The 22,302-nt window shown below is 44.3% G+C and overlaps 3 non-coding genes and 5 pseudogenes across 3 annotated transcripts; all 8 read left to right on the top strand.

Annotated features, from left to right (window-relative positions):
• Positions 1–978: 978 nt before the first annotated feature.
• LOC142690602 (U2 spliceosomal RNA) lies at positions 979–1,177 on the top strand. Its single transcript, XR_012859340.1, has one exon. It is a non-coding gene; the product is annotated as a U2 spliceosomal RNA (small nuclear RNA).
• Positions 1,178–8,020: 6,843 nt separating this feature from the next.
• Positions 8,021–8,212, top strand: LOC142690582 (U2 spliceosomal RNA). The gene has a single exon (XR_012859329.1). It is a non-coding gene; the product is annotated as a U2 spliceosomal RNA (small nuclear RNA).
• Positions 8,213–9,500: 1,288 nt separating this feature from the next.
• LOC142690658 (U2 spliceosomal RNA) lies at positions 9,501–9,611 on the top strand (annotated as a pseudogene).
• Positions 9,612–10,962: 1,351 nt separating this feature from the next.
• Positions 10,963–11,172, top strand: LOC142690594 (U2 spliceosomal RNA; annotated as a pseudogene).
• A 6,324-nt stretch (positions 11,173–17,496) lies between these two features.
• LOC142690644 (U2 spliceosomal RNA) lies at positions 17,497–17,700 on the top strand (annotated as a pseudogene).
• A 1,292-nt stretch (positions 17,701–18,992) lies between these two features.
• LOC142690668 (U2 spliceosomal RNA) lies at positions 18,993–19,062 on the top strand (annotated as a pseudogene).
• A 729-nt stretch (positions 19,063–19,791) lies between these two features.
• On the top strand, positions 19,792–20,020 carry LOC142690624 (U2 spliceosomal RNA; annotated as a pseudogene).
• Positions 20,021–21,299: 1,279 nt separating this feature from the next.
• LOC142690541 (U2 spliceosomal RNA) lies at positions 21,300–21,484 on the top strand. Its single transcript, XR_012859305.1, has one exon. It is a non-coding gene; the product is annotated as a U2 spliceosomal RNA (small nuclear RNA).
• Positions 21,485–22,302: the final 818 nt, after the last annotated feature.

The following is a 22,302-nucleotide window of genomic DNA, read 5'->3' as shown; positions in this document are numbered from 1 at the left end:
GGTCTTTCTTGGGTTAAATTATATTAAAACAGTGGTGGGGCTCTTGGGGAAAGGAAATAAGAGTGCGTATATGGTAAGGTATATGGCCGGTTGGATGCTTTATGGGTTAAATTGGTTTAAGAGAGACGCTACTGTGCCTGTTGCTTATGTATGTCCGGTATGGTATGTTGTGATTGAAAGGTTCATTAGGAAATATGATTTGATTGCAGTGCCTATGGGTGGGTTTCTGGATAAGAAGGCTGTGCTAAAAAGATTGTGTGTGAATGAGGTTGTGTGTAACATTGTGGGTTTGCGAGGAGAGGATGTTGTGGATACTTGGAAGAAGTTAGGCGTGAGAGGTATGTCCAATAGACAAAAGGACATAGTGTGGATGGCGTTGCATGATATATTGCCTGTTAGAGATGTGCAGAGGAGGAGAATGCTAGTTAGATTTGAGGTGTGTCCAAGGGTTGGGTGTAATTCACGGGAGACTGTTAGGCATCTTTTTTGGGACTGCAATTATTCGTATGAGGTATGGAGGAGGATGGGTGGCGTCTGTAAGGAGTTAGCTGGGGTGAAGTTTGTGGATTGGAAGGTTGCGATGTTTGCTATAGGGGCTTGTAACAGAGTAAGTGATAGGATTTTATGGTTGATTATGGTGTGTATAATGGAAAGCTTATGGGATGTACGTAATTTAGGTGTTTTCAAACATAAGTGGGTACCCATTGGTGAGTGTGTGAGGATGGTTTTGTCAAGACTATACGTAGTCTATCGTTGGGATAGTCAGTGCGGTGGTGGTATAGACGCAGAGGGGATATGGAAATTTAAGAAGTGGAGGAGGTTGGTGAAATATAGCTAATTGATAAGATTTATTCCTGTTTTATTTTTGTTCTTCACAATCCTTTCTGTGTCTTGATTATTATTGTTTGGAATAAAATAGCCATGATGATGTACGACTAAGGCAACTTATGCCTTAAAATGCAAAATGGTTTGTGTACTGTTGCTTTAAGTTAAATAGAAAAAAAAAAAAAAAAAAAAAAAAAAATCTGTTCTTATCAGTTTAATATCTGATACGTCCCCTATCTGGGGACCATATATTAAATGGATTTTTAGAACAGGGAGATGGAAATAGAGCTTGCTCTGTCCACTCCACGCATTGACCTGGTATTGCAGTATTTCCAGGACCGGTGCACCCTTCCCTTATGTGTTGACTAAAATCAGATTCCAAAAGTGCTATTTGTGTTTGCTATTGTTTTTGTCTTTCTGATGGGATCTCCCCTTTTAATCCCATTATTTCAACACCTGTTGGACAATGCATTTGTACAGTCATGTGTGATAATGAGCTCATTTATTAAATGCAATTAATGAATACATTGCCACCTCTTGTTGTGTGTGTGTGTGTGTGTGTGTGTGTGTCTTCTGTGTTTCTGTGTTTCCGGCATTTCACATTGGAACAGCTCATTCACCTTCCTTGTCTTCTCTCCGCCCTCCCTCCTAGGTAAGTTAAAGAGCTGCACCTGAGCCAGCCACTGATTGATGCAGCACCACAGTCAAATAGTGGAGTGGAGTGGAGTAGGGGAACAGCAAACAGCCATTAAAGCAGCCAGCCGCCTACCCGCCACAATGGACCTACCTGTGTACACTAGATGGATGTGATGGAATGTACTGTCGTCCCTACATTTCAAGAAGAAGTAAGAATTGCAGTTGCAACAAACCCTTGCTTGCCTACAAAGAGAGCAGCAATTTGGATTTGTTACTTTGTTACCTGGAAGAATAACAAACTGTGCAAGGATGGAGGTTGTAGGAGCAAGGAGAAGTTGTCTGTAAAGTTGGTGGATGCTTATTTTCCATTTTGCAGTCCCTTGTCTCCCTCTTGTGGCCTCCTGGAGGCAAATAAATGTGCAAAAAAAAGACAGCCTGGCGGCCGGCTGTTGCAGTGTTGCCCTCTCAGGCAACACTGAGTGACTGACTGAGCCTCACCGTCTTATATAAAGTTCAGACGGAACTTTGCACGTGTCATAGTGGAGCCCTCAGGATTCCAGAGCCAGCTTTCTGACATCATAATGGGGCCTCAGAGATAGATAAAAGCCTGGGCCCAGGCAGTGTTGGTCAGTGCTGCTCAGCAGGCAGCACTGGACTGGATTAAAGCTGATACAAGGTGTGAAGGAACAAGGGGTGGCTGTGGGCATGCACTTGCTGCCGCTGCCAGTGTTTATCTGCATGGCAGGAGGGCATTTGGGCGTTGCCAGGAAGGCGTTTTTATGTAGATTCCTCCTCTTTCAGCACTGCATTGTGGTGCAAGCAAAAGAAGCAAATCCTGTGTAGCTTCCTCTCCGGCCTTTATTCACCTCCCTCCCGCTTAGTAGCTGTAAATGTGTGTGAGCCTGCAGGGCCCCATGGAATTGCCTAGGAGTAGGCTGAATCAATCGCTGCAAGGGGTGAACAGCAGTATGGGACAGGCTCGGGCAAGGCAAGGGCCGCTCGGGTTATCGCTTCTCGGCCTTTTGGCAAGATCAGGTGTAGTATTTCTGCATCTGGTTTTGTTGGGAGGTGTCCGGGGTACCCTGCTCCTTGGCCTTGGGGGATCGTCTCTTTTCACAGAGAGACTTCACCCCCTTGCTGCTATTTGGGGAGTGGGCTTAGCCCCCGGACAACGAGTTGCGATCGCGCCTTACCCAAGAGGTCAACCGGCCTTGAGGCGTTTTTCTAAGAGCGTTCCGAGGGCGTTTATCGGGCTTCGTAGGTGTCTGGGGTACCCTAATCCTTGGCCTTGGGGGAGGGTTCCACTTAATTGTGGAATCTGAGCCCTTGCTGCTATAAGGGACAGGCTTAGCCCCCAGGCACTGAAAATGCCATTTACATTTGGATTTGCATCCGGGGACACCCGGTTGCGCCAGTCCGTCCGCATCGAGGTGGAAGAAGGCCATCGCCAGCGGAAGAACCTTCGCTTCATTGTGGAGGTGATTCTGCTGGACTTCCTGGGGCTCAAGCGGGCGGACATCCTGTGTCTCAATGACCAGGAAAGCCGCGGTCGGTACACCATATCCTTTACGGCCGCGGCATGTTGCGACAACATGCACAAAAGATTGTCTGATGCGGACCAGAGTGAGGAGCGGCTAAATGGACTGAACTTTTTATTCCTCTACGGGGAGGAAGAAGTCCCGCTCGTGATGTGCATGTTCAGTCCATTTGTCTCAGAGTGTGACATTGAAACCTTCCTCAGTCGTTACTGCAGGGAGGTCCGCTTCTCACACAAAATCTTGAACACCCAGAGCTTCTGGAACGGCAAAAGGAAATATTGGGTGAAGTTCCGCCAGGATCCCAATGGCATTGGAGGCTTACATCACCCACCCCAGAACTTTGCCATTGGGAAGAATCGAGGATTCTTATTTTACCCCCAGATGCCAATAGCCTGCCGGAACTGCTTGAGATATGGCCACACCAGAGAACATTGTGACCGGCCCCATGTGGTGCAGTGTAACAGGTGTGGCCAGGTTGGACACGTGGCGGCAAAATGCAGTTCCGAGGTGTTGTGCAATCTGTGCGGCATGACTGGGCATGCTTTTAAAGATTGCCCCCGCAGAGCGAAATCTGGGCCACCCAGACCAGGGCCAGAGCGGCAGTTTGCAACATGTGCAGACGCCGCTGGTAATGCCCCAAAACGAGCATTGACGACTGAGGGGTCCAGGCCAAAGTCCTTCACAGCTCCATCGGGGGGCCCACCGATGTCAGCCTCGAGGGACGGCCATAGGGATTCCACCGGGTCCAGGCAGAGCAGGAGGAATTCTGACTCTGCTGGACATAAGTTGACCGGCACCTCTGCAAACAGGTCCTCTGCTCCGCCTGCAGTGGACCCTGTTGAGGCAGTGGTTAGCGACAGGCGTCGTGGCTCCGTAGGTTCTGCAGTAGGACCTGACGCCTGTCCCAAGAGTGTGGGCATGGAGCGGAGACACTCTGTGTCAGACGAGGGCTCCATTAAGAAAACCCTAAAATATGCTGGATTGGAGCCTCGTTTTGACCATTACCGGTCAACGGGGGGGTCGGAGCAAAGTTCCTCCACTGCGGTTGTGGAGGGGCTTGCGATGAAGGCTCCCCGTAAGCAGGCAAAGGTTGCCAAGAGTGATGGGACCTCACAGGCCCCTGTGCAGCTGCCCAGTAAGGACATCAGCGATATCTTCAGCCAGGGGCCAGAGATGGGTGAGAGCGACTTCGAGGAGATGGATAGGAGCCATTCTGCAAAGAGACAGCGAGAGGAAGAGGAGTCCGGAGTTCGGAGGAAAGCTGCCTATCGGAGTTCGGATGAGAGCAGTGTGGGGGTTGGAGCCGCCCACGTATCTGGCTCTGACCCTACCAACATCCAAGATTTATTGACCCCTCAAAAAGGGGGTCCAGACTCGCAGCTGATCTCCGAGTACGACTCTTCTGGTTCGGACTCTGACCTCAACTAAGACTATGTTGGTTCCTATCAAAGTCGCCTCACTAAATGTGAGGTCCCTAAAGAGCCCTGTCCGCAGGACTGCTTTATTTTCATTTTTAGAGACTGTGGACTTTGACCTTTGCCTGCTTCAAGAATGTGGAATCCCTAATGACTTGGAATATCAAGATTTAAAGATGGACTGGAAACTAGGCCCCTCAGTCTGGTCTGGTGGAAATGACTGTCGCTCTGCGGGGGTTGGATTGCTCTGCCGAGGTCGTTTTATCTCCATCCAAACAGTGACTGAAATCATGCCCGGCAGAGCTATTTTAATACATTTGCTTTTTAATGGAATTTTAATTCGTGTTTTAAACGTTTATGCCCCTCCTACCAAACAGGAGAGGGCAGAACTATTAGAGATTTTACCATTGTTTTGTGTTGGGTCTACCCCCCTGCTGGTGGGTGGTGATTTTAACTGTGTACGTGATGGAGAACACCGGCAGGGTGGGGATTTTAATCGAAAAATTGACCGTACTTCTTACCTGCTCAAGAATTTTATTGGTGATTTTAAATTGAAAGATTGCTGGAGGGAACTCTTGCCTGCGGACCCAGGCCCCACCTGGTCCAATGGAAGAGTGAGCTCCAGAATTGATTTTATTTTCACTTCTAATAGTTTTATTCCCAAAAAATGTTTGCTTTTAACAAATATTTTATCTGATCACAAGCTCCTTTCGGTGCACCTGGAGCTAGAGGGAGAGCAAAAAGCTTGTAGGGGTCCCTGGAGACTAAACACCACACTCCTGGAGGACCCCATCATTAAAGAGGAGTTTGTGCGGACCTACCAGTGTTGGCAGTCCCATAGAGCGCCCAGTCAGCCTATGCTACACTGGTGGGAGGGCATTAAACCCAAAATCAGAGCTTTTTTTATTCGAGCAGGTAAGAAGAAAGCAAAAGAGAAAAAACAATGGTTTTATGTTCTTAATAAACGTTTACATGTACTTTTTAAATTGAAGGAGATTGGTATGGATGTTGATGATGATATTTTAAATCTTAAAGCTGAAATAAAACATGCCATAGAAGAGAAAGGGAAACAAATAATTTTTAATTCACATGTAAAGTACCTCGAGGATGGCGAGAAGTGTTCCCGGTTCTTCTTCAAAAAGGTAATGGATAAACGAGATGTCATTTTAAACCTTGAAGGAGAAACCACTATGGTCGGCATTTTAAATTCTGCTTTTAATTTCTACCAATCTCTTTTTAACAAGAAAAATATTGATCCTTCCTTTTTAGAACATGTTCTTAATTCCCTTGATGCCAAGCTAGATATTTTAGACCAGGAAGTTTTATCCCGTAATATTACCTTGGAGGAACTTTTATTTGCTTTTAAAAGTTTTTCTAATGGGAAAGCTCCTGGGGAAGATGGTCTGCCCATCGAATTTTATCATGCTTTTTGGGAAATTTTAAAGAATGACATGTTTTTATTGTATAAGGAAGTTTTTATTACTGAAGAGCTGCCCCCTTCCTGGAGGAGGGGGATTGTGTCCTTAATTTTTAAAAAAGGTGAGAAGGACCAGTTAAAAAACTGGCGCCCTATTACTCTTTTAAACGTTGATTGTAAAATTTTAGCTAAACTAATAACAATCCGTTTTAAACCTTTTATTCATAAATTAATCCATCCAAACCAGGTATGTGGGGTACCTGGGAGGTCAATTACTGAGTCCCTGAATATTTTACGTGACATCATTTGGTATTTTAAAGAAAGGGGTCAAAGCCTTGCTATTTTATCCTTAGATTTCGAGAAGGCTTTTGACCGGGTCTCCCATGAATATCTTTTTATGGTTCTTAAAAAGATGGCTGTTCCTGAAATTATTTTAACACGTATTAAGCTTTTATATCGATCCTGTTTTAGCCAAATTTCTATCAACGGATTTTTAACTAAAGGTGTTCCTCTTTTATCAGGGGTGAAACAGGGGTGCCCGTTGTCTCCGCTCCTTTTTATTTGTGCCATTGAACCTCTGTTCACCCTAATAAGAGATGATAAAGTCATCAGAGGCGTGCCCATACCTGGAGGAAGGGGGAACCAGGTAAAAATCCTAGGCTATATGGATGACGCCACCATCCTATGCCCAGACGCCGCTTCTATGAGAAGGGCATTGAGGAACACCGGCTTTTTTTGTGAAGCCTCTGGTTTTAAATTAAACGTTGATAAATGTGACTGTTTTTATACTGGTGTATGGGATTCCTCTGTGACACCAGGAGTTAACATGCAGCAGGATCAGATAAAAATTTTAGGAATTGTTTTTAATCAAGAAAACGATGGGAGACCCAATTGGGATTCAGTAATTGCCAAAATGGAAAAAAAGGTTTTAATGTGGAATTTGAGAAATCTCACCATGGAGGGAAAAGTTTTAATAATTAAATCTGTTTTATTACCCATAATGCTTTATGTAGCTATGGTTTTCCCTCCAACAATTTTATATATTAAAAAAGTGACCAGGATCTGTTTTATGTTTTTATGGGGTTCCAAAATGGAAAAACTAAAACGTGATTTTATGTACAGATGTAAGGACAATGGCGGGAGAGATGTTCCTAACCTTTTTAACTTCTTTTACATTAAATACTTTTGCTTCTGTTTTAAAATGTATAATTCTGATGGTATTTTTAGCTACTTTTTAAAGTACGCTACGGGCATGATTTTTAAACGATGGTTTCGTGTCCCTTTGAATTCTCCTGTGCTTCTGTGTCCCCCAAAACAATATGCGGTGCTCGAAAAAACTGTCAGGCTCCTAGGTCTCCAAGAATTGGAGCCTGACATATTGGGGGACCAGAAAAAAGTGTCACTCTCCTGTAGGCGGCAGGAGGATACACTGGCAGTTTCAAATTTCTCACAGGCAAGGTCCAAGGTGGTGTGGCGGAACGTTTTCGGGAAATTTATGGCAAATGTGCACAAGGACCTTGCCTGGGCAATCGTTCACCAGTGCCTCCCTACCCGTGAATTCCAGCATAGGCGAGGACTGGTGGCGAGAGCCAAGTGCCCGAGAGACAGGTGTGGTGACGACGAGACGGTAATGCACCTGTTTTGGAACTGCCCATATGCACAGGAGGTTTGGAGGAAGGTAGGCCCATTGTTGAAATGGGCCTGCGGTCTTAAAGATCTTAAATTTGAATACGTGTTTTATGGTCTTTTTAACTGCCCAAGTTTTAAACAGCAAATGGTCTGTTGGATCATTTTAAACTGTTTTAAGAATGCCATCTGGAAGGTTAGGAACATTCTGCTTTTTAAACATGATTTTATTGATGTTAAAAATTGTGTCAAATATGCCCTAAGTGAAATGTACATTTATTATCTTAGGGACAAAAAGCAGCTAGGGGTAAAAGAAGCAACATCCATGTGGTGTTTGCAAATGTGGAATACCATAACATTGTAAATAAAAATGGTTTTATTCTTTTATGTCTTTTATGCCCTGTATAAATTTTATCCTGCTATTGTTCTGTACTTTTATTATAACATCTGTATTACTGGTCTTATTATTATTACTTTTGTATTCATTTAAATGTATGAATATTTATGTATTATGCCATTGATTTTATCTTGTGGTTTCAATTTTAAAAAAAAGTCTGTAAAATATAATATTTTTGCCAATAAAAAACTTTGTTGAAACCTTATCTGTTCTTATCAGTTTAATATCTGATACGTCCCCTATCTGGGGACCATATATTAAATGGATTTTTAGAACAGGGAGATGGAAATAGAGCTTGCTCTGTCCACTCCACGCATTGACCTGGTATTGCAGTATTTCCAGGACCGGTGCACCCTTCCCTTATGTGTTGACTAAAATCAGATTCCAAAAGTGCTATTTGTGTTTGCTATTGTTTTTGTCTTTCTGATGGGATCTCCCCTTTTAATCCCATTATTTCAACACCTGTTGGACAATGCATTTGTACAGTCATGTGTGATAATGAGCTCATTTATTAAATGCAATTAATGAATACATTGCCACCTCTTGTTGTGTGTGTGTGTGTGTGTGTGTGTGTCTTCTGTGTTTCTGTGTTTCCGGCATTTCACATTGGAACAGCTCATTCACCTTCCTTGTCTTCTCTCCGCCCTCCCTCCTAGGTAAGTTAAAGAGCTGCACCTGAGCCAGCCACTGATTGATGCAGCACCACAGTCAAATAGTGGAGTGGAGTGGAGTAGGGGAACAGCAAACAGCCATTAAAGCAGCCAGCCGCCTACCCGCCACAATGGACCTACCTGTGTACACTAGATGGATGTGATGGAATGTACTGTCGTCCCTACATTTCAAGAAGAAGTAAGAATTGCAGTTGCAACAAACCCTTGCTTGCCTACAAAGAGAGCAGCAATTTGGATTTGTTACTTTGTTACCTGGAAGAATAACAAACTGTGCAAGGATGGAGGTTGTAGGAGCAAGGAGAAGTTGTCTGTAAAGTTGGTGGATGCTTATTTTCCATTTTGCAGTCCCTTGTCTCCCTCTTGTGGCCTCCTGGAGGCAAATAAATGTGCAAAAAAAAGACAGCCTGGCGGCCGGCTGTTGCAGTGTTGCCCTCTCAGGCAACACTGAGTGACTGACTGAGCCTCACCGTCTTATATAAAGTTCAGACGGAACTTTGCACGTGTCATAGTGGAGCCCTCAGGATTCCAGAGCCAGCTTTCTGACATCATAATGGGGCCTCAGAGATAGATAAAAGCCTGGGCCCAGGCAGTGTTGGTCAGTGCTGCTCAGCAGGCAGCACTGGACTGGATTAAAGCTGATACAAGGTGTGAAGGAACAAGGGGTGGCTGTGGGCATGCACTTGCTGCCGCTGCCAGTGTTTATCTGCATGGCAGGAGGGCATTTGGGCGTTGCCAGGAAGGCGTTTTTATGTAGATTCCTCCTCTTTCAGCACTGCATTGTGGTGCAAGCAAAAGAAGCAAATCCTGTGTAGCTTCCTCTCCGGCCTTTATTCACCTCCCTCCCGCTTAGTAGCTGTAAATGTGTGTGAGCCTGCAGGGCCCCATGGAATTGCCTAGGAGTAGGCTGAATCAATCGCTGCAAGGGGTGAACAGCAGTATGGGACAGGCTCGGGCAAGGCAAGGGCCGCTCGGGTTATCGCTTCTCGGCCTTTTGGCTAAGATCAAGTGTAGTACTTTAGGGTATTGCCTTGTTTCTTGGTCAGGAGGTGCCCTGGTACCCTTTTCCTTGGCCTGGGGGGATCGTTTCTCTTAGGAGAGACTTCACCCCTCTGCTGCTATTGGGGAGGAGGATTAGTCCAGGGCAACGGGGAGCGATCACCTGCCTGGTACTCCGGTACTGAAGGTATTTCTTTGGAGATTGCTGGAATTCTTTTGGAGCAGGATGGAGGAAATTCCCGAACATATGCGAACCAGGAATGCGGTCCGGTTTTTCGTGGAGGAATCTGAGAGGCAAAGGAAGGATTTGGAGTTCATCACGAAGGTCCTTTTGTTGGATTTCTTTCAGCTGGAGAGATCGTGCATTTTGGCGGTGATGGACTATCCGAGGAGAGGGTGCTTTGACGTTACCTTCGCTACAGAAGAAATTTATTCTGATTTTTTGGAACGCTTGAAGGAAGGTAAAAGGGACCCAAGACTTGTGGGTGTGAAGGTAACACCACATTTTGTGCCAAACAAGAAGTTGGTGGTCGTAAAGATGTTTTCGCCTTACGTGGAAGAAGAGGACATTAAGTCATTTCTCACTAAGTTTTGTGAGGAGGTGGTGGGAAAGGGGAAAGTGTTTAACCCCTTTGGATTTTGGACTGGGAAATGGAAATTTCTTTGTAAATTTGCAAGAATTGGTGAATCTGGAAACCTATTGTTTCCTCCAGCGCGGTTTAAGATTGGAAGTGCATGTGGAAATTTATTTTTTTTGGGAATGGATATGTTTTGTTTGAATTGTAAAGATTATGGTCATGAGAGAGAAACGTGTGAGAAAGTAATGTGTACAAAATGTCTGCAAGAGGGACATAAGTATAATGAATGTCAGAAAGGGAAAGTATGTAATATGTGTGGAGAGGAGGGGCACATATTCAAATCATGCCCAAAGAAAAGCAAACGTGAGGTACAAGACGAAAATAAGAAGATAGTCAAAAGAAAGGAAGCGGAAGTTAGTTTGGAAGAAGGAAAGCTTCAGAAATTGGAAGGAAGTGGGCAAAGTGATGAGAAAAAAAGGAAAAAAGCAGAGAGAAAGAAAAAAAGTGTCATTTCAGAAGAGGAAAGAGCAGAAAGAGACAGGTTACTGGAAGAAGTAGAGCAGTTACGTAGTAAAATTAATTTTGAAAAAATGCGGAGAAGGGTGCGGCTCTGTGTAAGAGAAAATTTACCAGGGTTTCTTGAACGGTATGGTGTGCCAACGTGGTTAGCGTGCATTGTAAACTGTGAATGGGATGGTAATGATTTGCAGGAACATTTAGTGGATATGTTAGGAACTATTGCTGTTAAAAAAGGAATGTTTTTTTGATTTCTTAAAAGGAAAAAAGGAAAGAGGAAAACAAAAGTTAATTATACGTTTTCAGTTTTCATTGTGATGATCTAAGTCTTTTTTATTTTGAATTTTATGATTTTTAAGACGTGATCTGAATGATTAAAAAAAAAAAAAAAAAAAAAAAAAAAATCTGTTCTTATCAGTTTAATATCTGATACGTCCCCTATCTGGGGACCATATATTAAATGGATTTTTAGAACAGGGAGATGGAAATAGAGCTTGCTCTGTCCACTCCACGCATTGACCTGGTATTGCAGTATTTCCAGGACCGGTGCACCCTTCCCTTATGTGTTGACTAAAATCAGATTCCAAAAGTGCTATTTGTGTTTGCTATTGTTTTTGTCTTTCTGATGGGATCTCCCCTTTTAATCCCATTATTTCAACACCTGTTGGACAATGCATTTGTACAGTCATGTGTGATAATGAGCTCATTTATTAAATGCAATTAATGAATACATTGCCACCTCTTGTTGTGTGTGTGTGTGTGTGTGTGTGTGTGTCTTCTGTGTTTCTGTGTTTCCGGCATTTCACATTGGAACAGCTCATTCACCTTCCTTGTCTTCTCTCCGCCCTCCCTCCTAGGTAAGTTAAAGAGCTGCACCTGAGCCAGCCACTGATTGATGCAGCACCACAGTCAAATAGTGGAGTGGAGTGGAGTAGGGGAACAGCAAACAGCCATTAAAGCAGCCAGCCGCCTACCCGCCACAATGGACCTACCTGTGTACACTAGATGGATGTGATGGAATGTACTGTCGTCCCTACATTTCAAGAAGAAGTAAGAATTGCAGTTGCAACAAACCCTTGCTTGCCTACAAAGAGAGCAGCAATTTGGATTTGTTACTTTGTTACCTGGAAGAATAACAAACTGTGCAAGGATGGAGGTTGTAGGAGCAAGGAGAAGTTGTCTGTAAAGTTGGTGGATGCTTATTTTCCATTTTGCAGTCCCTTGTCTCCCTCTTGTGGCCTCCTGGAGGCAAATAAATGTGCAAAAAAAAGACAGCCTGGCGGCCGGCTGTTGCAGTGTTGCCCTCTCAGGCAACACTGAGTGACTGACTGAGCCTCACCGTCTTATATAAAGTTCAGACGGAACTTTGCACGTGTCATAGTGGAGCCCTCAGGATTCCAGAGCCAGCTTTCTGACATCATAATGGGGCCTCAGAGATAGATAAAAGCCTGGGCCCAGGCAGTGTTGGTCAGTGCTGCTCAGCAGGCAGCACTGGACTGGATTAAAGCTGATACAAGGTGTGAAGGAACAAGGGGTGGCTGTGGGCATGCACTTGCTGCCGCTGCCAGTGTTTATCTGCATGGCAGGAGGGCATTTGGGCGTTGCCAGGAAGGCGTTTTTATGTAGATTCCTCCTCTTTCAGCACTGCATTGTGGTGCAAGCAAAAGAAGCAAATCCTGTGTAGCTTCCTCTCCGGCCTTTATTCACCTCCCTCCCGCTTAGTAGCTGTAAATGTGTGTGAGCCTGCAGGGCCCCATGGAATTGCCTAGGAGTAGGCTGAATCAATCGCTGCAAGGGGTGAACAGCAGTATGGGACAGGCTCGGGCAAGGCAAGGGCCGCTCGGGTTATCGCTTCTCGGCCTTTTGGCTCAGATCAGGTTTATTGCCTGGTCTGGGCCGGGGGTTCGGTCTTTCGTGGAGTCCTCTCCGACGTTTTTGGGAGCGATCACCGTGCCGTTGGGCATTCCATATCAAGATGGCAGCTGTGCGGAATACTATTCGTTTTGTGGTAAATGAGCAGAGGAGAGACGAAGTGGATACTGGGCACATCATTGAGAACATCCTTCTGGACCTGGCTGGAGTTAAGTTGGTAGAGGTATTCTGTATCCAAGCTTTCAGTAATATTGCTACGTATGACGTATCCTTTTTTGAGGCCGCCTACTGTCTAAATGTTTTTCAGTTGCTCAAGGAGAAACACATGCATGAGGCTTTAACATCTATTGAAGTGCAACCTCTTTTTTCAGCAGTGGAGAAATGTATCACAATCCACATGTATAACCCATTTCTGGATAGAAGGCTGGTTAGGGCCTTTTTAGCTCACTACTGTACCCATGTTAGAGGTGGTGTGGAGCAGAAGAATCTATGGGGAGTTTTCAATGGTGATATCAAGTACTGGGTCAGGCTGAAACCTGACTCCAGCTGTATTGGAGGAGTGATGAATCCTCCTGCTAATTTTTCAATTGGTGGTAATAAGGGATATCTTTACTACCAAGATATGCCATGCTTTTGTAGATCATGTTTTTCCTACGGGCATACCAAAGATGCATGCAAAGGCAAGGTATGCAGGAATTGTAAAGAAACAGGACATGAGGCTAGTGCATGTATTTCCCCATCCAGGTGTGACATTTGTGGTTTGCCTGGTCATACCTGTAGAAAATGCCCAAAGGTGTTTCCCTTCTTAGGGCAAGAGAGAAGGACATGGGGCAGACAGGTGAGAACAACAGGTTCCCTTGCTGCCTCTTCTGATGTAATTTCAGAGCCTGCTGGCAGTGTTTCTGTGGCTGCTTCTCAGGACCCTGGGAAAGCTGGATTTGGAGAGGTTCTAACCTCACATACTGATAGCATGGAGTTGGGTGTGGTCCCTCCTGCAGAGCCAACTGTTGATGAGACACCTGTGGTTATACCTATGGAAGGTGAAGACACAGCGCCACCTAGTGGGTGTGCATACCCTGATAATGGTGCAAGTATGCAAATTTTGTCTTTCTCTAGCCCAGAGTCAAAAACGGAAGACTCAGCTAAAGTGGAGTGGTCAATATCGGAGGAGGACGAGAAGGAGGCCAGGATGCCTAGTGCCACTAGTGCGGAAATTTTCCACAAAGTTGTCTCAAAAAGGGGGAAGTCTGGAAAGGCGGTGAAGAGACTGAAGATAGGTTTGTTGGAAGATTCTGCTCATGCAAATCCTTTCTCATTGCTGGACAGTGACTCTAGTTGTAGCCCTAAGTCATCTGAGGTGGCCTCAGAAGTACCCAGCTCTCCTGGGGAAGGTTTCCTCAGTGAAGCCAATGTGGCGAATCTGGAAAGAGCTATGTATTTCCCTGGGACGTGATATGTTCTGGTTTTCTCATGGCTTTCTTTTCCACTAACCATACTATGCCCGCATGTCTTTGAGATTAAAGATTGTCTCTCAAAATGTACGGGTGTTCTCCTCTGCTCACAAGCGTGCTGCAGTCCTGGACTTTTTGGCCTCTAAGGGCAGTGACATTGTTTGCGTACAAGAATGTGGTTTATCAAAAATGCCTAGGAAAGAAGAATGGAAGTTTGGGGAAGCAATTTGGTCCTTTTCTTCCACAAATAGGAATGATGGAATTGGTATTCTCTTCAAAAATAATGAGTTTGTCATCAAACAGACTCAAATCATTCAGGAAGGAAGATGTGTCTGTGTGTTACTATCCTATAAGGGATGGCAGTTTAGGCTTATCAATATCTATGGCCATGCTGTGAAAACTGATAGGTTGGCACTTTTTGATAGTTTAAAATTTTTTCTACATGGTAAAGTTCCTGTTATTATTGTCGGTGATATTAACTGTATCCTGGAGAAGCAGGCCCGAGCTGGATCCACAGAGTCTAATGTGGACGCTACCGGAAGTTTGTGGAATAAAATTTTGCAGGACTTTGCTTTGCAGGACGCTGTCACCAGGAAACCAGGTCCATTTACTTACCATGCCGATGACGGAAGAACGGATTCTCGTCTGGACTTTTTCTTTTTTTCTACTTCAGCAATGAAATGTGTAGATTATGCGCAGGAGAGAGTGTGGTTTTCAGATCACGAGTGTTTGTTGGGGGTTTTTGTTATAAATAATTTCTTTTATGGTAGAGGGGTATGGAAGATGAATGTCAGTTTTCTGAGTGATGAAAGGGTAAAAACTAGGTTTGGGAAAAAATATGGGTTTTGGGTTAGGAAGAAAAGTTCTTTCTCTAATGTGTGTGAATGGTGGGTATGGGTGAAAAAAAAGATTGGTGGGTTTTTTAGACAGATAGGATATAGAAGAGCGAGAAGGAAAATATTGCAATATTCACGCTTTAATATGCGGATGACGTTCCTTCATCAATGTAAAAATTTGGGTATGGATGTAAGACACGATTTAGAAAAAACAAAAAAAGATATTAAGGAGTGGTTCCGAGAGAAAGGGAAAGAAATAATATTTAGGTCTAAGGTGGAGGTTAGAGATAATCACGAGAAGTGCACTAGATTTTTCTTTAAAAAAATGTGTGGTGGGAAAAGTGGTATGAATGTGTTATTGGATAAGGATGATAAAGAGGTGTTTGGTAAGGATGTGATTGATGTGGTGTCTGATTTTTATAAACAACTGTATGATGTGAAGAAGTGTGATCTGGGTGACGATGATGAGTTTTTGGATATTGTGTGTAATTTTGTTCCTGAAAGTGAATGTGAGCTTTTGCTTGGTGAGATTATGGATGGTGAAGTAAAGGATGTGGTGGGAAGTATGGCCAAAAATAAGTCTCCAGGGATCGATGGAATACCAGCTGATTTCTATGGGAAATATTGGGATATAATTGGGAAGGATGTTATTGATGTTATGAGAGTGTTGTTTTCTGGGACGAATATGTGTGATGTGATGAAGAAGGGTATGGTAGTTCTGTTGCATAAAAAAGGAGATAAGAGACGGTTAGAAAACTGGCGACCAATTACTTTGCTGAATACGGATTATAAAATTTTTGCCAAGCTGATTGCGAATCGTATGAGAGATGTGATTGGGTGTGTAATTGATGAGGATCAGGTATGTGCGGTACCGAAAAGGAAATTGCATGAGAACGTGGCGTTGGTGCGGGACATGCTTGAGGATTGTAAGGGTCGGAATAAGAAGGTGATTGTGTGTGCGTTAGATTTTGAGAAAGCGTTTGATCGTGTGGCGCATGTGTTTTTGTTCAAAGTGTTAGAGAGAATGGGTTTTCCGGTTCAGTTTGTGAGTTTGTTGAAGAAATTATACGCGAATGCAAAGAGTTGTGTGCAGGTGAATGGGTTTTTTTCAGAATCATTTAGTATTATGTCTGGTGTGCGACAGGGTTGTCCGTTGTCTCCCATCCTTTTTATTTGTGCGATTGAACCATTGTTGCAAATGATTAGAAATGATAAGGTTGTGAAAGGTTTGGTGGTGCCCGGGTGTGATGGAAAGCGTGTGAAAGCTTTGGGATATATGGATGATATTTGTGTATTGTGTGATTCAGTGTATGATATGTCCAGAGTGAAGTTGATTGTAAATATGTTTTGTATTGCGTCTGCTTTTAAAATAAATTGGGGTAAGAGCAAATTTAAAATTTTTTTCAGTAATGAGCGAGTGTGTGATTCTGATATGGAACAGGTGAATGGTGTGAAAATTTTGGGTATTGTGTTTGATGATGAGCTGAAAGGGAAAGAAAGTTGGGATGAGTTAGGTGGTAGGATTGTGAGAAAGTTGGAAATGTGGAGAATGAGGGATCTTTCTTTTTCGGGGAAGGTTTTAATTGTCAAAAGTATTATTCTACCTATGATTTTATATGTTGCTCTGGTTTTTCCTCCTGCTGTTGCTATGTTAAAAAAAGTGAATAGAGTTTTGTTCCTTTTTCTATGGGGGAGCGGGATTGAGAAGGCAAGGAGAGAAATTCTAATGAAAAGCAGACGTAATGGAGGCCTTGATTTCCCAAATTTGGAGATTTTCATTGGAATTAATTGTGTACGTTTTTTTGTAGAGCTTTTATTTAAGGAATCCAAGGCTTCCAGAATGTCTAAGTATCTAGCTGGAACGGTGATTCAGCGTCTAAGTTGGGAAAAAAGAAATTTATGTAAACCAATTGCTTTCCAGTGCACGGGGTGGTATTTGTATGTAGAAAAATTTATCAAAAAGTTCCAGCTAGAGGATGTAAGAATGGAGAGATTTTTGAGAGAAAAGAATGTTGTGAGAAGTATGTGTATGAATAATGTGATGTGTTCTGTAAATGGTTTGAATTCGATGGAGTCTAAGTCTGTGTGGAAGAAGATTGTTACGTATGAGGTGTCAAATAAGCAGAAAGATTTGTTATGGATGTCGGTACATGGAGTGTTGCCTGTAAGGAGTGTTCAGAAAAGAAGAGGTTTGGTTGCGTCTGAAAGGTGTCCGAGAGAAGGTTGTGGGGATGATGAGGATGTGAGTCATGTGTTTTGGTCGTGTAAGCATGCAAAGGATGTTTGGAAAAAGTTGAGTGGGTTGTGTGAAGAATTGACTGGTTTGAAGGTTTTGACGTATGAAATTGTCTTGTTTGGTTTGTGTAGTTTGGGTAGTGAAAAGGATAGAGTGTTGTGGATTTTTCTGACTTGTGTGAAAGAAGTATTGTGGAATACGAGGAATTTGAATGTGTATAAAAGAGAAGTATTTGAGATGGAGGATGTGGTTAGTATGGTATTGGCTAAATTGTATTTTTATTATAAATGGGATCTAGAAAGAGGTATGGATGCGGAAGGGATATGGCGAATGTTAAAATGGAGGTATTTAGTTTGAGGAATTTTGTTTGATTTATCTTGTATTTGATGGAAAAATAAAATAATGAACCAGAGTGATGAGATTTTTTGAAAAATAGAGAGGTGGTTTGAACAACTACAGTTCTCGGTTTTATTCAAAAAAACCTGAATGGTTTAATAAAAAAAAAAAAAAAAAAAAAAAAAAAAAAAAAAAAAAAAATCTGTTCTTATCAGTTTAATATCTGATACGTCCCCTATCTGGGGACCATATATTAAATGGATTTTTAGAACAGGGAGATGGAAATAGAGCTTGCTCTGTCCACTCCACGCATTGACCTGGTATTGCAGTATTTCCAGGACCGGTGCACCCTTCCCTTATGTGTTGACTAAAATCAGATTCCAAAAGTGCTATTTGTGTTTGCTATTGTTTTTGTCTTTCTGATGGGATCTCCCCTTTTAATCCCATTATTTCAACACCTGTTGGACAATGCATTTGTACAGTCATGTGTGATAATGAGCTCATTTATTAAATGCAATTAATGAATACATTGCCACCTCTTGTTGTGTGTGTGTGTGTGTGTGTGTGTGTGTGTCTTCTGTGTTTCTGTGTTTCCGGCATTTCACATTGGAACAGCTCATTCACCTTCCTTGTCTTCTCTCCGCCCTCCCTCCTAGGTAAGTTAAAGAGCTGCACCTGAGCCAGCCACTGATTGATGCAGCACCACAGTCAAATAGTGGAGTGGAGTGGAGTAGGGGAACAGCAAACAGCCATTAAAGCAGCCAGCCGCCTACCCGCCACAATGGACCTACCTGTGTACACTAGATGGATGTGATGGAATGTACTGTCGTCCCTACATTTCAAGAAGAAGTAAGAATTGCAGTTGCAACAAACCCTTGCTTGCCTACAAAGAGAGCAGCAATTTGGATTTGTTACTTTGTTACCTGGAAGAATAACAAACTGTGCAAGGATGGAGGTTGTAGGAGCAAGGAGAAGTTGTCTGTAAAGTTGGTGGATGCTTATTTTCCATTTTGCAGTCCCTTGTCTCCCTCTTGTGGCCTCCTGGAGGCAAATAAATGTGCAAAAAAAAGACAGCCTGGCGGCCGGCTGTTGCAGTGTTGCCCTCTCAGGCAACACTGAGTGACTGACTGAGCCTCACCGTCTTATATAAAGTTCAGACGGAACTTTGCACGTGTCATAGTGGAGCCCTCAGGATTCCAGAGCCAGCTTTCTGACATCATAATGGGGCCTCAGAGATAGATAAAAGCCTGGGCCCAGGCAGTGTTGGTCAGTGCTGCTCAGCAGGCAGCACTGGACTGGATTAAAGCTGATACAAGGTGTGAAGGAACAAGGGGTGGCTGTGGGCATGCACTTGCTGCCGCTGCCAGTGTTTATCTGCATGGCAGGAGGGCATTTGGGCGTTGCCAGGAAGGCGTTTTTATGTAGATTCCTCCTCTTTCAGCACTGCATTGTGGTGCAAGCAAAAGAAGCAAATCCTGTGTAGCTTCCTCTCCGGCCTTTATTCACCTCCCTCCCGCTTAGTAGCTGTAAATGTGTGTGAGCCTGCAGGGCCCCATGGAATTGCCTAGGAGTAGGCTGAATCAATCGCTGCAAGGGGTGAACAGCAGTATGGGACAGGCTCGGGCAAGGCAAGGGCCGCTCGGGTTATCGCTTCTCGGCCTTTTGGCTAAGATCAAGTGTAGTACCTGCTCAAGCTGAGGTTAGTAATCATCCCTGCCGGTGGTACGTGGGCCATCGTAGGGGGATGACAGAACGCCGAGGTGAGGGCAGGGAACCACAACGGTCATCGCTCTGGTGTACGCATTTGGTTTAAAGGTACCATTTGTAGGTGACCAGGCGACCGCCGGATCGAGGTCATTAGGCCGGGTAGTTTGGAAGCCCGAGTTGCTATGTGCCCCAGGGCTGGTGACCCTGGGGTGCCCTAACTCACTGGGGGTGGGATCCCACTGAGTGAAGGCACACTTGCACGCACTCTCTTTCACGCTATATGAGCACACACCTTTATTCTCCCGGCCTTCTGGCTGGGAGATGAGGAATTTTTTTATACCTGGCGGATGTCCAGGCTGTATCACAGCGCACATCCACTTATTTAATTTTGTTTTTCACTGTGTGTTTGTCACGTTTGTCACAAGGATTTTGGGATGCGGTGCCCTTTTGGGACCCTCCTGAGGTCTAGGGGGAAAATGTGTGGCCTTCTGGTTCCTTTTTCCCCTGCAACCCGGCCTCCCTTCTTCGGAGGGGAGGTGCAACTAGGATGCAGGCTCCTAGGTAGAAGCCTAGGAGTGTGTTTGGGTCTCCCTAAGCTTCGGCGAGGGGGGACCATCGATCCTTGATCCTCTAGGCCTATGGTTTGGAGGGTCAGGGAATGGTTATGCGGGGCCTCTCTCTTTTAAGAGAAGGGCTGCGATAGACCGCATCCTTGTGCACTTTTTGTGTGGCACCTCTGCACTTTTTATGCACTTGGGTGATAGAAAGCACGACGCGGGCTTTCAATAAAAGAAAAAAAAAAAAAAAAAAAAAATCTGTTCTTATCAGTTTAATATCTGATACGTCCCCTATCTGGGGACCATATATTAAATGGATTTTTAGAACAGGGAGATGGAAATAGAGCTTGCTCTGTCCACTCCACGCATTGACCTGGTATTGCAGTATTTCCAGGACCGGTGCACCCTTCCCTTATGTGTTGACTAAAATCAGATTCCAAAAGTGCTATTTGTGTTTGCTATTGTTTTTGTCTTTCTGATGGGATCTCCCCTTTTAATCCCATTATTTCAACACCTGTTGGACAATGCATTTGTACAGTCATGTGTGATAATGAGCTCATTTATTAAATGCAATTAATGAATACATTGCCACCTCTTGTTGTGTGTGTGTGTGTGTGTGTGTGTGTCTTCTGTGTTTCTGTGTTTCCGGCATTTCACATTGGAACAGCTCATTCACCTTCCTTGTCTTCTCTCCGCCCTCCCTCCTAGGTAAGTTAAAGAGCTGCACCTGAGCCAGCCACTGATTGATGCAGCACCACAGTCAAATAGTGGAGTGGAGTGGAGTAGGGGAACAGCAAACAGCCATTAAAGCAGCCAGCCGCCTACCCGCCACAATGGACCTACCTGTGTACACTAGATGGATGTGATGGAATGTACTGTCGTCCCTACATTTCAAGAAGAAGTAAGAATTGCAGTTGCAACAAACCCTTGCTTGCCTACAAAGAGAGCAGCAATTTGGATTTGTTACTTTGTTACCTGGAAGAATAACAAACTGTGCAAGGATGGAGGTTGTAGGAGCAAGGAGAAGTTGTCTGTAAAGTTGGTGGATGCTTATTTTCCATTTTGCAGTCCCTTGTCTCCCTCTTGTGGCCTCCTGGAGGCAAATAAATGTGCAAAAAAAGACAGCCTGGCGGCCGGCTGTTGCAGTGTTGCCCTCTCAGGCAACACTGAGTGACTGACTGAGCCTCACCGTCTTATATAAAGTTCAGACGGAACTTTGCACGTGTCATAGTGGAGCCCTCAGGATTCCAGAGCCAGCTTTCTGACATCATAATGGGGCCTCAGAGATAGATAAAAGCCTGGGCCCAGGCAGTGTTGGTCAGTGCTGCTCAGCAGGCAGCACTGGACTGGATTAAAGCTGATACAAGGTGTGAAGGAACAAGGGGTGGCTGTGGGCATGCACTTGCTGCCGCTGCCAGTGTTTATCTGCATGGCAGGAGGGCATTTGGGCGTTGCCAGGAAGGCGTTTTTATGTAGATTCCTCCTCTTTCAGCACTGCATTGTGGTGCAAGCAAAAGAAGCAAATCCTGTGTAGCTTCCTCTCCGGCCTTTATTCACCTCCCTCCCGCTTAGTAGCTGTAAATGTGTGTGAGCCTGCAGGGCCCCATGGAATTGCCTAGAAGTAGGCTGAATCGCTGCGCTGAACAGCAGTATCGGGCAGGCTCGGGCAACGCGCGGCCCGTTCGGGTTATCGCTTCTCGGCCTTTTGGCTAAGATCAAGTGTAGTATCTGTTCTTATCAGTTTAATATCTGATACGTCCCCTATCTGGGGACCATATATGATTTTTAGAACAGGGAGATGGAAATAGAGCTTGCTCTGTCCACTCCACGCATTGACCTGGTATTGCAGTATTTCCAGGACCGGTGCACCCTTTCCTTATGTGTTGACTAAAAGCAGATTCCAAAAGTGTTTTTTGTCTTTGCTATTGTTTCTGTCTTTCTGAAGGGATCTCCCCTTTTAATCCCATTATTTCAACACCTGTTGGACAATGCATGAGTGATAATGAGCTCATTGATTAAATGCAATTAATGAATAGATTGCCACCTCTTGTTGTGTGTCGTCTGTGTTTCTGTGTTTCCGGCATTTCACATTGGAACACCTCATTCACCTTCCTTGTCTTCTCTCCGCCCTCCCTTTTAGGTAAGTTAAAGAGCTGCACCTGAGCCAGCCACTGATTGAATTGATTGATTGATTGATGCAGCACAACAGTCAAATAGTGGAGTGGAGTAGGGGAACAGCAAACAGCCAATAAAGCAGCCCGCCCGCTCGCCTGCCCGCCACAATGGACCTACCTGTGTACACTAGATGGATGTGATGGAATGTACTGTCGTCCCTACATTTCAAGAAGAAGTAAGAATTGCAGTTGCAACAAAGCCTTGCTTGCCTACAAAGAGAGCAGCAATTTGGATTTGTTACTATGTTACCTAGAAGAATAACAAACTGTGCAAGGATGGAGGTTGTAGGAGCAAGGAGAAGTTGTCTGTAAAGTTGGTGGATGCCTATTTTCCATTTTGCAGTCCCTTGTCTCCCTCTTGTGGCCTCCTGGAGGCAACTAGCTGTGCAAAAAAAAGACAGCCTGGCGGCCGGCTGTTGCAGTGTTGCCCTCTCAGGCAACACTGAGTGACTGACTGAGCCTCACCGTCTTATATAAAGTTCAGACGGAACTTTGCACGTGTCATAGTGGAGCCCTCA

This window comes from Rhinoderma darwinii (genome assembly GCF_050947455.1).
Source record: "Rhinoderma darwinii isolate aRhiDar2 chromosome 5 unlocalized genomic scaffold, aRhiDar2.hap1 SUPER_5_unloc_34, whole genome shotgun sequence".
NCBI lineage: Eukaryota > Metazoa > Chordata > Amphibia > Anura > Rhinodermatidae > Rhinoderma > Rhinoderma darwinii.
The sequence above is the reverse complement of the archived record's forward strand: the minus strand, read 5'-3'. Positions and strand labels throughout refer to the sequence as shown.